Source organism: Myodes glareolus, chromosome 8, assembly GCF_982192425.1.
Source record: "Myodes glareolus chromosome 8, mMyoGla1.1, whole genome shotgun sequence".
Lineage (NCBI taxonomy): Eukaryota > Metazoa > Chordata > Mammalia > Rodentia > Cricetidae > Myodes > Myodes glareolus.
The window spans coordinates 19,914,789-19,929,654 of NC_142033.1; the positions used below are offsets into that span (position 1 = coordinate 19,914,789).

Below are 14,866 nucleotides of genomic sequence, written 5' to 3' on the forward strand. Positions count from 1 at the left end.
GTGTGCAGTTGAGAGGGCCATTTAAAGGAGAGGTGTCCAGTCTCACCAACTGTCAATAAATGTACATTTTTGGCTAATTGACAGAAAAAGCAATATAAGAAAAATATATATTTTTTGGTTGGCCTGCCAGTATTTGTAGAAGAAATATCCAAAAAAAGTTAGAGACGGGTGCTTCCCTCACAGTGATGTTTGCATCATAAAAGATGAAACTCACCTCTCTGCTCTTAACCAGTCAGAGAGAAAGTCCTAACACACAAGGAAGAAATAGGGAGCTTGTGTCTATGACACTACACAATATACAAATGCCTTCGTAATTTAAAATCAAATAATTATAATTCTTTCATTACCACTCAGGGTATGTTAACCAGGGGTTACCTCAGGTAGGGACTGAAGGATGAAGGGAAAACCAGGCAGTCAGGTCAACTTTTCATATTATATAAGCACCTTAGAAATTTGTCTAAAGTTTGAACCTAACAAATCTAAGACCACTCAAGGGAAGGCCTCCCTCACAGGCTCTAAATTATTTGCTGCATAGTATTGACACATAATAGGGAATTTTGTTCTGTCTTGGGTTAATACAATCCACTAATATCAAAATGAGATCCTTTATCGTTGAATGAAGGAACAGAAAAGCTAAAATGCATCTTATTATGGGGATGAATATGTATAGTAAAAACTATTTTTTAGAAATGCGAAACTATTGAAGGCCACTAATAGCTGTATTTAGGTAAACCCGGCTGTAAAGCTCCCCTTGGCCACATGGTGGTGGTAACGTTTCATAAGTCAGAGCTCCAGACAGTAAGAACCTTTATGTCCAAGCTGGAGCAATGCTGCTCTTCTGTAGGAGCTGCGGAAATGGGCTGCTTGTGGAGGGAGGACAGCATTGCCATTGCTTCGCCTGCAACACTTGCCCCTACGTGCATAATATCACAGGCATGGTAACAAACCGAAAGTATCCAAAGCTGAAAGAAGTGGATGATGTGCTTGGTGGAGCATCTGCCTGGGAGAACGTGGACTCTGCTGCAGAGCCGTGTCCAAAATGTGAACATCCCCGTGCCTATTTCATGCAGCTTCTGACCCGTTCTGCAGATGAGACAATGACCACCTTCTACAAGTGCTGCAATGCTCAGTGCAGACATCGCCGGAGAGACTAAGGGCAGGACTTACCCAGATGCAGCTCTTAATTTTGTGTGCTGAAGGTCTTTGCTGTGTGATAGGAAGCTAACTCTTCTGTGGTGGAGGACCAGGGTGAAACAGGTCGTCTGCAGGTCAGCAGATAAAGACCTTAAGACACAGGGGCCACAGGTCCATGGGTAATACACATGAGAATATTCACTTGGCCTCAGGTTCTATCCTATTCCTTCATCCTTTGTATTGATATAGTGGGTACTACCATTAGAACTAGAAACTTGGTTTATAGTCAGTGATCATCTTGAACCCTATCTTTCTTGCCTCTGTCTCAGAAGTATTAGGATGATAGGCATGTGAACTATGTTCATTCTACGCAGTGCTGGGGATTGAACTCAGCCTCATGCATACAGACAAGTACAGACAAGTAACTCAGTCATCTGAGCTAGATCTCCAGCCATTTAATTTTTAAGATAATTTTTATTTTTTCTCTCTAGAACAATTATAAAAATATCCATAAAATCATTAAAAAGCACTTTAAAATTCAGGATTGACGTGATACAACTTGTATGATTAATAACTAAACAAACTTCCATTATTTGGATTTTCTGAATGATGTTGATAGGAATTTAAAAGTAACCAAAAATATTTTCTATATCCAGCTAGGGAGAAAGGGCCCCAATAGAGCCTTTGCCTAGTACTTACAAACAGTACTTACAAAAGTCTGTGTTTGAACCACATTCAAAAACCTCAATAAATTTTAAAAAATTTCCATAAGTCAATCAACCATCTACATTTACCAGAGTATTTTTTAATTACAAAACCAGGAGAACTCCAGAGAGAAGGGGGACTCCATGTGCCTGCTTTTCACTGTTCTCTGACGACCTTGTGAAGATCCCATATGTTTTCCTTAGAAAAAAGACATCGAGATGTCCAGACAGGTTAATAGGTATTTATATAATTTATGACTCCTATGAAATGTTAAGTCATACTTATGTCCCCATGTATTTGGAAATATAGGCCCCATAACCTCTTTTTTTTCTTGTAGTTTCAATTTCTTTAATTCAGACTGTATTGGGAACAGTAAATATAAAAAAAAATGTGAATGGCAGAGAAAACAAAAGACCCAATAAGAAAAATCACTTTCCTAAAACAATTGCAAAACCATCTGCTTACCTTTTTTTGGTTTTTTTTTAATTTACTTATTTATTTATTTATTTATAAAAATTTCCACTTCCGCCACTCCTCCCAATACCCTCCCATTCTCCCCCACTCCCTCTCATCCTCCCTTTCCAGTCCAAAGAGCAGTCAGGGTTTCCTGCCATGTGGGAAGTTCAAGTTCCTCCCCCCTCCCTCCAGGACTAGAAAGGTGAGCATTCAAACAGACTAGGATCCCAAAAAGCCAGTCCATGCAGACAAAACAAGACCCAGTGCCATTGTCAATGGCTTCTCAGTCAGCCCCCATGTCAGCCACATTTGATGACATGCTCGTTCAGCCCCAGTCCAGCTGGCCTTGGTGAGCTCTCATTAGATTAGTCCCCTTGTATCAGTGGGAGAACGCACCCCTCGCGGACCTGACTTCCTTGTTCATGTTCTCCTTCCTTCTGCTCCTCATTCGGGCCTTGGGGACACAGTCCAGTGCTCCAGTGTGGGTCTCTGGCTCAATCTCCATCAACGGGTGAAGGTTCTATGGTGATATACAAAATATTCATCAGTATGGTTATGAGCCAAGGCCAGTTCAGGCACCCTCTCCTCTGCTGCCCAGGGAATAATCTGGGGACCTCTCCTTGGACATGGGAACCCCTCTAAAATAAAGGCTCTTGCAAACATTAAAATGGCTCCCTTAGTTGAGATATATACCTCCCTGCTCCCATATCCATCCTTCCTCCCCCATCATTCCATTCCCTCAAACTATCCCTAATCCTCCCCTTCTCCCTTCTCTCTAATCATTACCCCTTACTTCCACCCCCCACCCCCCGTGCATCCAAGTTTGCCCGGCAACCATGTTTACTTCCAATATCCAGGAGGATAACTATATGATTTTTCTTCAGGTTCACTTTCTTATTTGGCTTCTCTAGGATCACAAATTATAGACTCAAAGACCTTTAACTATGGCTAGAATCCACTTATGAGTGAGTACATACCATATTCCTCTTTTTGGGTCTGGGTTACCTCACTCAGTAAAGCATTTTCTATTTCCATCCATTTGCATGCAAAATTCAAGATGTCATTGTTTTTTACCGCTGAGTAAAACTGTAATGTGTATATGTTTAACACCTTTCAATACCTTTCAACACTTCTGCATTGAAACCATCTGGTCCTGGGCTTTTTTTGGTAGGGAGATTTTTGATAACAGCTTCTAATTATTTGTGACTAGCAGGTCTATTTAGATTGTTCACCTGGTCTTGGTTCAACTTTGGTATATGGTACTTATCTAAAAAAATGTCCATTTCTCTTACATTTTCCAACTTTGTGGCATATAAACTTTCGTAGTAAGATCTAATGATTCTCTGAATTTCCTCTGTATCTGTGGTTATATCCCCCTTTCTTTTCATTTCTGATCTTATTAATATGCATGTTCTCTCTCTTCCGTTTGATTAGTTTGGATAGAGGTTTGTCAATCTTGTTGATTTTCTCGGAGAACCAGGTTTTTCTTTCATTGATTCTTTGCATTGTTTTCTGTCTTTCTATTTTGTTGATTTCAGCCCTCAGTTTGATTATTTCCAGTCTTCTAGACCTCCTGTGTGAATCAGCTTCTTTTTTTCTAGAGCTTTCAAGTGTGCTGTTAAGTCTCCAATGTGTGTTTTCTCCGTTTTCTTTAATTGGGCACTTAGTGCTATGAACTTTCCTCTTAGCACTGCTTTCATAGTGTCCCATAGGTTTGAGTATGTTGTGTCTTTATTTTCATTAAATTCAAGGAAGACTTTAATTTCTTACTTTATTTTTTCCTTGACCCAGGTGTGATTTAATAGTTGACAGTTCAACTTCCATGAGTTTGTTGACTTCCTGGGGATAGCATTGTTGTTGAATTCTAACTTTAATCCATGGTGATCTGACAAGACACAGGTGGTTACTAATATTTTTTTGTATCTGTGGAAGTTTGCTTTGTTACCAAGTATGTGGTCAATTTTTGAGAAGGTTCCATGGACTGCAGAGAAGAAGGTATATTCTTTCCTATTTTGGTGGAATGTTCTATAGATGTCTGTTAAGTCCATTTGATTCAATACCTCCAATAATTCTCTTATTTCTATGTTGGGTTTCTGTCTGATTGATCTGTCCATTGGTGAGAGAGGTGTGTTGAAGTCTCCTACTATTAGTGTGTGTGGTTTTATGACTGCCTTGAGTTCTAGGAGTGTTTCTTTTACATAAGTGGGTGCCTTTATATTAGGGGCATAGATATTCAGGACTGAGACTTCCTCCTGATGAATTGTTCCTGTTATGTGTATGAAATGTCCATCTCTATCTCTTCTGATAGATTTTAGTTGGAAGGCGATTTTGTTAGATATTAGAATGGCCACACCTGCTTGTTTCTTAGGTCCGTTTGCTTGGAAAACCTTCTCCCAGCCCTTTACTCTGAGTAGATGTCTGTCTTTGTTGCTGAGGTATGTTTCTTGTAAACAGCAGAATGTTGGATCCTGTTTTTGTATCCAATCTCTAAGTGTGTGCTTTTTTATAGGTGAATTGAGCCCATTGATATTAAGTGATATTAATGACCAGTGGTTGTTGACTCCAGTTATTTTTTGGAGGGGGTTAGTAGAGTGTATGTTTTTCCCTTCTTTGAGTTGTACTTGTGAAGGGTCGCTAGATCTCTGAGTTATTGTAGGCAGTGTTGGGAATGTTGGATTCCTTGGGTTGTGATTTGCCTTCTAATACTTTCTGTAAGGCTGGATTTGTAGCTATGTATTGTTTAAATTTGTTTTTATCCTGGAATATTTTGTTTTCTCTGTTGATAGTGAACAATAGCTTGGCTGGGTATAGTAGTCTGGGCTTGCATCCATGGTTCCTTAGTTTCTGCAGTACCTCTATCCAGGACCTTCTGGCTTTCATGGTTTCCATAGAGAAGTCCGGTGTAAATCTGATAGGTTTACCTTTATAAGTTACTTGATCTTTTTCCTTTGCAGCTCTTAATATTCTTTCTTTAATCTGAATGCTTTGTGTTTTGATTATTATATGGTGAGGGGATTTTTTTTTGATCCAGTCTATTTGGTGTTTTGTATGCTTCTTGAACCTTCATAGGAATATCGTTCTTTAGGTTGGAAAAGTTTTCTTCTATAATTTTGTTGAATATATTTTCTGGACCTTTGATCTGCAGTTCTTCTCCTTCTTCTACCCCTATTATTCTTAGATTTGGTTTTTTTATTGTGTGCCACATTTCCTGAATGTTTTGTTATGAGAATTTGTTTGATTTGCTGTTTTCTTTGGTCAGAGCGTTTAATTTCTCTACAGTGTCTTCAGAGTCTGAGATTCTTTCTTCTATCTCTTGTAGTCTGTTGGTTATGATTGTTTCTGAAGTCTCTGTTCATTTACCTAGATTTTCCAAAGCCAGCCGGCCCTCGGTTTGTGATTTCTTCATTGACTCCATTTCAGTTTTCAAATCTTGAACTGTTTCCATTACCTGTTTGATTGTTTTTTCTTGGTTTCTCAGAATTTCATTTACGGATTTACTCATTTCTTCAAACTTTTTGGTATATTTCTCTTCCATTTCTTTACTCATTTCCTCAATCGTTTTGTTATACTTATCTCCCATTTCTTTATGGCAGATTTTCACCTCCTGTTAAGTTCCTCTATTATTTTCATAAAGATCTGCTTAGAGTTGATTTCTTTTATTTCTTCTGGAGTATGGTGTTCAATTCTTCTAGTTTCGTGATTCCTGTATTCTGGAGATGTCATATTGCCTTTCAGGTTGTTGGAGGAATTCTTGCATTGGCGCCTGCCCATCTCCTCCTCTCTGGATGAAACTCCTCAGCACTCTCTGGACAGAACTCCTCAACACTCTCTGGATAGGACTCCTCAGCACTCTCTGGTTAGAACTCCTCAGCACTGCAACAGGGATAGCTGGTATTCCCAGGACCCAGGGGATAAAAGGTGGCAGCAGTGGGGGCAGGGAGGGGTCCCGTGGAACACAGGAGATCCTGCAACAGAAGCTGAGGGGGGAGGGTCTGTGCTCTCTTCCGGGACAGACCGCCCAGGCGAGCACCCACTAACCTCTCTGGATAGAACTCCTCAACACTGCAGCAGGGATAGCTGGTATTTCCAGGACCCAGGAGACAAAAGGGTTGCAGCAGTGGGGGCTTGGAGGGGTGCCGTGGAATACTGAAGACCCTGCCGCAGAAGCTGAGGGGGGAGGGGCTGTGCTCTCTTCAGGGACAGACCGCCCAGGCCAGCACCCACTCACCTCTCTGGATAGAACTCCTCAGTACTCTTCCTTTCCAATTTGTGTCCCTTGTATTTCTTTCAGTTGCCTTATTGCTCTAGCTAAGACTTCAAGCATTATATTGAATAGGTATATAGAGAATAGACAAGTTTGTTGTGTTCCTGATTTTAGTGGAATAACTTTGGTTTTCTCTCCATTTAATTTGGTGCTAGCAATGGGCTAGTTGTAATCTGCCTTTATTATGTATGCCCCTTGTTTCCCTAATCTCCCAAGACTTTTATAATGAAGAGGTATTGGATTTTTTTAAAAGGCCTATTCTATATCCAATGTGATGATCACGGGGATTTTGTCTTAAATTTTATTTATACAGCAGATTACATTGACTGATTTTCATATATTTAACCATCCCTACATAGCTGGGATGAAGTTCACTTGGTCGTGGCTGATGACCTTTTTGGTGTACTCCTGGAATCAGTTCACAAGCATTTCATTGAGTATTTCTACATCTATTTACATGGTTGTTTGAGGTAGAAGCGCAGTAACCTTAAATGAACTAGGTGAAAGTGATTTAACCGTTGTTTGTTTGTTTTTATATAGGTACTTAGTGCTGTGAACTTATCTCTTTGAACAACTTTCATTGTGTCCCATAAGGTTTGACTTGCTACAGATTAAATTTTATTCAATTCTAGAAAGTCTTTAATTTATATCTTCATTTCTGTCTTGATACATTTTTCATTTACCAGAGACTTGTTCAGTTCCATGAGCTTGTAAGCTTTCAGTTGCTTCTGTTGTTATTGATATCAAGTTAATATTTGTGGTGGTCTGATAGAGTTTTTTGTTTTTCTTGCATCTGTTAAGACTTGCTTTGTGTTTCAGTATGTGCTCAATTTTAGAGAACGTTCCATGAAGTACAGAGAAGATATATTCTTTAATTTTTGGGTGAGATGTTCTCTAACTATCTCTTACATGCATTTGGTTTATAACATCTATTAGGTCCAACATTTTTCTGTTTAGTTTTTGTCTGGATGACCTATCTCTTGGTTGAAGTAGGATGTTGAGTTCTCCCACTATCAATGTATGAGGATCTACATGTGGTTTAAGCTGTAGTAGTTTTTTATTTTATGAACTTGAATGCCTTTATATTTGGAACATAGATGTTTAGACTTGAAATGTCATTTTGATGGATTTACCTTAGAAGAATAAATAGTTTCCTTCTCTATTTCTTTTTAGTGTTTATTTATTTATTATGTATACAATATTCTGTCTGTGTGTATGCCTGCAAGTCAGAAGAGGGCACCAGTCCCCATTACAGATGGTTTTGGGCCACCATGTGGTTGCTGGGAATTGAACTCAGGAAGTTTGAGAGCAGGCAATGCTCTTAACCTCTGAGCTGTCTCTCCAGCCCCTCTCTATTTCTTTTAATTAGTTTTTATTTGAAGTCTATTTTGTCAATTTTTCCCAACCTGTTTATTGAATACATTTAGGGTTTTTTTTGGTTTTTTATTTTTGATTGTTTGTTTGTATTTTGAAACATGGTTTCTCTGAGTAACTTGGGCTCTTCTGGAACTCACTCTGAAGACCAGGATGACCTTGGACTCAGAGATTCACCTGCCTCTCTCTGCCTCCCAAATCCTGGGATTAATTGTCATAGAAACATTTTCACTCCTGGAGTCCTGTTCTTTTTTTGAAGAAGAAAGGCAGAAGAGTGGTCTGGGGGAAAAGGAAGGTGAGGAAAGCTGGGAGAAGTGGAATTCAGGGGAATTGTGCTTGAGATATATTGTATGAGAATAAAATCAATTTTCAATGTTAAAAAATTATTATATGAGTTTTATCTTTGGGTTAATTTGCAGTTCTTCAGAAGTTTCATTGATGCTTACACACACACACACACACACACACACACACACACACACACACACATATATATATATATATATATATATATATATAATCTCCAATGAAACCCTATCTTAACCCTAACCCCAAAGTTTCAGGTTTTTTTTTTAAGGTTTTAAGGATTCTACTACTGAGATAAAAGTCTATGGCCAAAAACAACTTGAGGAAAATATGTTTATTTCAGCTTTGTATTCCACTTCATAGTGTATCATCCAAAGAAGTCAGGGCATGTATCAAAGGCAGGACCTTAATGGCAGGAAGCAAAGCAAATTTTTACTCAAAAGTGAATAACTATGCTTATTATTTATTATTCAATCTTCTATCAATTTAAATGTTATTTGATTGCTATGGTAAGGATACATTGTCCAAATAGTTTGATGAAGAATATGTTAAGGATTTTTGATATAGTTCAGTTGCAAAATACTTGCCTTGTATTTATGAAGACCTGGTTTTAGAATCTAACAATGAAATAAAAAGGTAATAAATAAGTAAACCAGTTGACTCCAGAAGTTGACCCACGAGTTGTGCTGTGGGATAATGCTTTTGTATCCTGTAAAGATTTGTCACTTGTATTGGTTTAACAAAACACTGTTTAGCTGTGGCCAGGCTAGTATCAGGAAGTATAGACCAGATAACCAGATGTGGAGAATTCTGGGAAGAGGAAAGGTTCAGTCTGCAGTTACCATCAAGATGCAGAGGAATCAAGATGAGAATGCCTCACTGAGTAAGATGCCAAACCATGTGGCTAAACTTAGAATATGAATTATGGGTTAATTTAAGTAGTAAGAACTAGTTAATTATAAGCCTGAGTTAACAGGCCAACCATTTATAATTATTATAAGCCTCTGTGTGTTTTGTTGGGACTAAATAGCTGCGGGACTCGGTGGGACAGAAATCTCCATATACAGAGTTGCTGAGTTTAGAGATGTTTGCATGGACATGGGAAGAAATCTGTTTAATATAGCCCAGACATGTACATCACTATTGTGAAAAAAATTTTACTTCCTTTTTGTGAGTAATAAAAGCATTGCAGTGAGTAGTAAATCTTTATGGAATCTTCCATATAAGATGGAATGTTGAAGGGCTCAAAATTACTCAGGTCTTATGATGGTCACTGCCCCGCGCTACCTTCTCGCCAGCAAGAACGACGCGGGGCACTTAGGATACTTCTGCAGTAAAGCTTTAATGCGTCTTGAGAGGGAGAACATCAGCTTCCAAAGCGGAGACCCAGAATGAGGGGAACCCAACCCTTATAAAGGAAACAGTCCTCGCTTCTGATGTGTCACTCTTGGATTGGTCCGCTGCCCATTATCCCAGATGATGCCTCGGGAGTAGGCAGGGACGCAGCGGTAGAGAGTTACCAAGCACGTGCGCTGGGATTAAAGGCGTGTGCTACATCACCTTGAACTCACAGAGGTCTGCCTGTCTCTGCCTCCCAGGCATTGGGACCAAAGGCGTGTACTACCACGCCTTGAGGTTGCAGAGGTCAATCTGCCTCTGCCGCCCAGGCATCAGGACTAAAGGCGTGTACCGCCACACCTTGAGGTCACAGAGGTCAATCTCTACCTTTGTTCCTAGAAGCAAAGGAGAATGTGGTCCGGCCCTCCACAGGTCACCACAACTACTAGGTTTTTGAATTATAGTTAACAGCATCAGATCCAGAAAACAGTGAAATTTCATAGTATTTCTCCCACCATCTTGCTCTTATAATCTTTCCATTGCTTATTCTAGTATGTCCCTTAAACCCTGAGTGTGGTGATATAAATGCCCTATTTAAGACTGAGCATTCAGTACTAACTTGTTCTCAGCTCGTTGGCCTGTTATAACTCAGTGTATTAATCATTGATTGCCTATCTAAATATGGTCCAAGAATTGAGTTATTCAAGGAGGATTGTTGCTTGTGAGAAAACAATAGTCTTGTGACCTCAGTTTCTTCAAAAACCTGTTGTTGTTCTTGGAATGATTTTTCATGCTCCTCCCAGGTGTACTGGATAGAAGTGAGTTTACTTCAAAGTGCTCATTACACCCGGCCTAATATTTTTTTGGGTAAGTGCTACTATGGAAAAGCATGTTTATGCTGCATTTGGCTTGTCAGTCACAATGGCTTGCCCTTATGGTTATACACTTTATGGATATTGGATCCTCTTCACCCTCAGAGTATAAATTGTTGGATGCTCTGAACAAAGTTGGCTATTGTATGTGAGTTTAGTCTACTTTACTTATTTATTGTCCCCCATTTCCCATGCTATACTTCCCATAGAGTGATAAAAATCTCCCACTGCTAACAGAAGTTGCCTTGATCAAAACTAGCATCAATGTTAGTCTGTGAGTATAAACAAAAATATCTAACAGACACTTTGACTACATTTCTACTAAGGGAAGCACAGTTTGTAGATTCTCTTCTGGCTTATAACCTAACCAGTCATAGGCTCTAACTGGATTTATAGTAAAAGACATGAATTTCTTTCACATGGAGTAAGTCTCAAAGCTATCAGAAGAACGTTGGTAGCAACATCCACCCCAAACAGTTATGGTATTACTATACCAGTTGGAGTATCTTACCATCAGGTTGGTTCTGTTGTTCATAGGTTTCATAACCATGCAGCACAGATAAACTGTTTCTACCTCAGCATCCTAATAGCACATTCTGAGATTATGAACACTGGCCAACAGGGATTAAACAGCAAGTCAGGGACAAGCTTGAAAATTTGTGTTCAATATCAGAAATAGGTAGTGTCTTCAGCAGCCTGCCTTTGCCACTTATTGCTGGTGGGAAATAAAGAGCAATGACACTTGTTTATGCTGTTTAAGAAGCCACCGAAGCTTTCCTGGCCAACAGCTCAAAGAGAGTCCCATGATTGCCATTGGAATTTACAAAGCAGTTTGAGACCTTGTATTATAGAAAGAAGAAGAAGAGGAGGAGAACGTGAAATAGATAGAGGAGGAAGAAGAAAGAGGAAGGGATGGAGAGAGGGAAGAAAAGAAGGAATGATACGGAGGAGGAAAACCAAATAGCCCAATCAGTTTGAACAAAACTTGGTAGCCCATAACTGATAATGATATTTTTGAGCAAATATTTACTTACCTCTAAATTTTACAGTTACTTTCTGTCTTAGCCATCAGAATGAATTTTACTTCTTAGTCTTAAAATGAAAATATCTCCATATACTTATCTCCTTTTTGAAGGGTGTTGTGATTAGTAAGGAGTGTATTTTTAGTGCAGAAGTGTAATACTGTTTAAACTATTTATCAGAGTTTTGTGGTCCTTTCAAGAAGCTCCTTAATGGATCTGTTAGTAAATTTGCACTGCAGTGTGCTTTAGAATTAGATTTAGCAGAACTTCTGGAACAAATGGACTAAATATTTTTAGAGTCTCCACTTTGTATCCAAAGAATGCTTCTAGATTCTCAGCCTTTTCTCCAAAGAATTGAAAACAAAGGTTCACACGTATTTGCAAAAGAAGCAAGATTGATAGTGGGCAGCATGATTAAATTTGCTCAAGGACCACAATTATTGTTCAGAGTTTATCAAATCTTATTAAAAAAATTGAGTCTGAATTGGTCAGGTTATAAAACTTTTCCCTACAGATGTCTGAGCTGGGTGGATGACAAGATAAGTGGAAAGGAGCAAGGAACGGCAGAGCAAGAAACAAGCAAAGGAGAAGGTCCATGAGAAAAATGCCCTTAAAAATCTCCAGTATGTTCTATGCTGAATGAATAACTATTTTAGGGCTTCCTGCAAGGAAAGTGGACCTGCAGTCTCTGTATTAGAAGCTTTCCATTCAGAGACCTGAACATTTATTGTTGCATAAGCAATGAGGGGACTAAATTGCTTAATCCCAATTTAGATTACTGAATAGGGGAAGGGAGGGTGAAAAGGTACTATTTTGTTTTAATTCCCAGAAAATTTAGAAAACAGTGAGGACCCTAAAAGAGACATATGTAGATCTAATCTGCATTGGAAGTAGAAAAAGACAAGATCTCCTGAATAAACTGAGAGCATGGTGACCTTGGGGAAGGGTTGAAGGTGGGGGGAGAGACAAGGAGGGGAGCAGAGAAAAATGTAGAGCTCAATAAAAATCAATTAAAATAAATAAGGGAGCATGCATGTTGTGGTGGTTTCAATGAAGATAGCCCCTATAGTCTCATGGGGAATGGCATTATTAGAGGTGTGGCCTTGTTGGGGCAGTGTGGCCTTGGTGGAATAGGTGTGGCCCTGTTGAAGTAGGTGTGGCCTTGTTGGAGGAAGTGTGTCTTGGGGGGTTTAACTTGGAGGTTTCAAAGGCTCAAGCCAGGTCTAATGGCTCACTTTTTTTCCTGCCACCTATAGATGTAGATGGCTGTAGTTTCTGACACTACTAGGAGACACAGTCTTGCAACAAACTCTCTAGTCCTCTGGCTGTTACAAATTTCTGACCTTCCTTTTTCCCTGAAACTTGTGTGACTGAATTGTTTTGTAGATGTATCTACTGGAACTGAATTTCTTCATTTTTTAAAATTCCTTTCTTTCTTTCTTTCTTTCTTTCTTTCTTTCTTTCTTTCTTTCTTTCTTTCTTTCTCTCTCTCTCTCTCTCTCTCTCTCTCTCTCTCTCTCTCTCTCTTTATTTATTTATTAAAAATTTCCACTGCCTCCCCTCCTCCCATTTTCCTCCCCTCTCCCCTTTCCCCCTCCCTCTCCCTCTCTAGTCCAAAGAGCAGTCACAATTCCCTGCCCTGTGGGAATTGTCCACAGGGTCCGTGGTCCCTCCCATCCAGGGTGTCCAAGGTCCGTCCCTCTCCATCCAGGTCTAGGAAGGTGAGCATCCAAACAGACTAGGCTTCCACAAATCCAGTCCATGCAGTAGAATCAAAACCCAGTGCCATTATCATTCTCTTCTCAGTCAGCCTTCATTGTCAGCCACATTCAGAGAGTTTGCTTTGGTCACATGCTCGTTCAGTCCCCATCCAGCTGGCCTTGGTGAACTCCCATTAGATCAGTCCCACCATCTCCATGGGTGGACTCACTGCTCGCGATCTTGACTTCCTTGCTCATGTTCTCCCTCCTTCTGATCTTCATTTGGACTTTGGGAAGTGAAGCTCCTATAAGGACCTGGTTATTGTTTTATATGGCCTGAAGCAGTAGTTTCAACCTTCCTTATGTTGTGACCCTTTATATAGTTCTTCCTGTTGTGGTGACCTCCAACCATAAAATTATTTGTCACTACTTCATAACTGCAATAGTGCAGCTGTAATGAATCATAAGGTAAATATCTGATAGTCAGATATCTAGTATCTAAAAAGGGGTTGTGATTCACATATTGAGAACCACTGGTCTAAAGGGACAAATGGCTTGTTACTAATGCAAGTAGTTTGGATGGTTCTTTATTTTGACTGGTGTATTATGCTATATAATCATTTCTCAATTGCATCCTGTTTTCCGTAGAGCAATGTATTTTAAATATATGCATGCTAAATTGTGCATAGATACAAGGTGATCAGTAGAGGTTTCTATCTACAGGTTACTAGAGGACACATTTTTTTCTTTCTGTATGTTTGTTCAACACTGGTTCAGGCTGTATCACTCTTTCCATTCCTAATACTCAGATAAACGGAGAATCCATTTAAATAGTTTTTAATTTGATTATTGACAAAGAGAAAAAAACTGAAGTAACAAGAGGCTAAAGGCTTCTACCTGAGGGCAACTTTGGTGGTCACTGAGCTCTTGGTATGTCAAGTTTCAAACAAAGTACAGAGCAAAGCAAGCCACTATGGCTCTCACATCCACATGTTCCCATATCAATAATAGTAACTGTCCCAGCAGTTGTTGGTCAAAAGCAAACTTGTTGAGGAAACAGATTTTTTTTCACAGTTTGTTATGAAAATTTTATAGTTATGCATTATTTTATTCCATTCTAATTATTATATATCATTCCAAACTTTTCTTTTGTATTCTATTCTAATCACAATAGGGTCAGGTCAAATAAGGGTGGAACCAAAGTGAAAAGGAGAAAATAATTGAAAACTTGATCAAGAATGACAATAATTAAATGGAATATAAACAATGGAGTAAATTTGTTACTCCAGGCCGAATCAATAAATACTAAATAAAAAGTATGTTTCAAACTGTGGTCAATTATTTCCACAAGGATATTGCTGAATGATGTTATATGCTCTCATGATTAACGTGAAGTTTACACCACATTAGGAACTCTTGTTACAGTAGCCACATATCTGCCAAGGCAGCTAAAGGCAAGCAATGTTTCTTCAGACTCAGAGTCTGTGAGAACTGTCCATCCCAGCAGCTGCTTGCCGCTGTGTCCATGGGAACTTGAGGCTGTTTGTTCACATCTTAGCAGCTCAAAAGTGGAGAGAAGGCGATGCTGGATCTCTGTTGGCTTTATTCTATTCCCCACCTCATTCGATCGAGGGTCCAATCTATGGAATGGTTTTAGCAGCATTCATGGTGTGTCTTTTTACCTCAGTTAACCCT

The 14,866-nt window shown here is 39.3% G+C and overlaps 1 protein-coding gene and 1 pseudogene across 1 annotated transcript in view; both read left to right on the forward strand.

Annotated features, from left to right (window-relative positions):
• LOC125406231 (UDP-glucuronosyltransferase 2B17-like) overlaps nucleotides 1-14,866 on the forward strand; it is a 245,283-nt gene that overhangs the window by 91,946 nt on the left and 138,471 nt on the right. The window lies entirely within an intron of this gene.
• Nucleotides 828-1,295, forward strand: LOC148121111 (DNA-directed RNA polymerase III subunit RPC10 pseudogene; annotated as a pseudogene).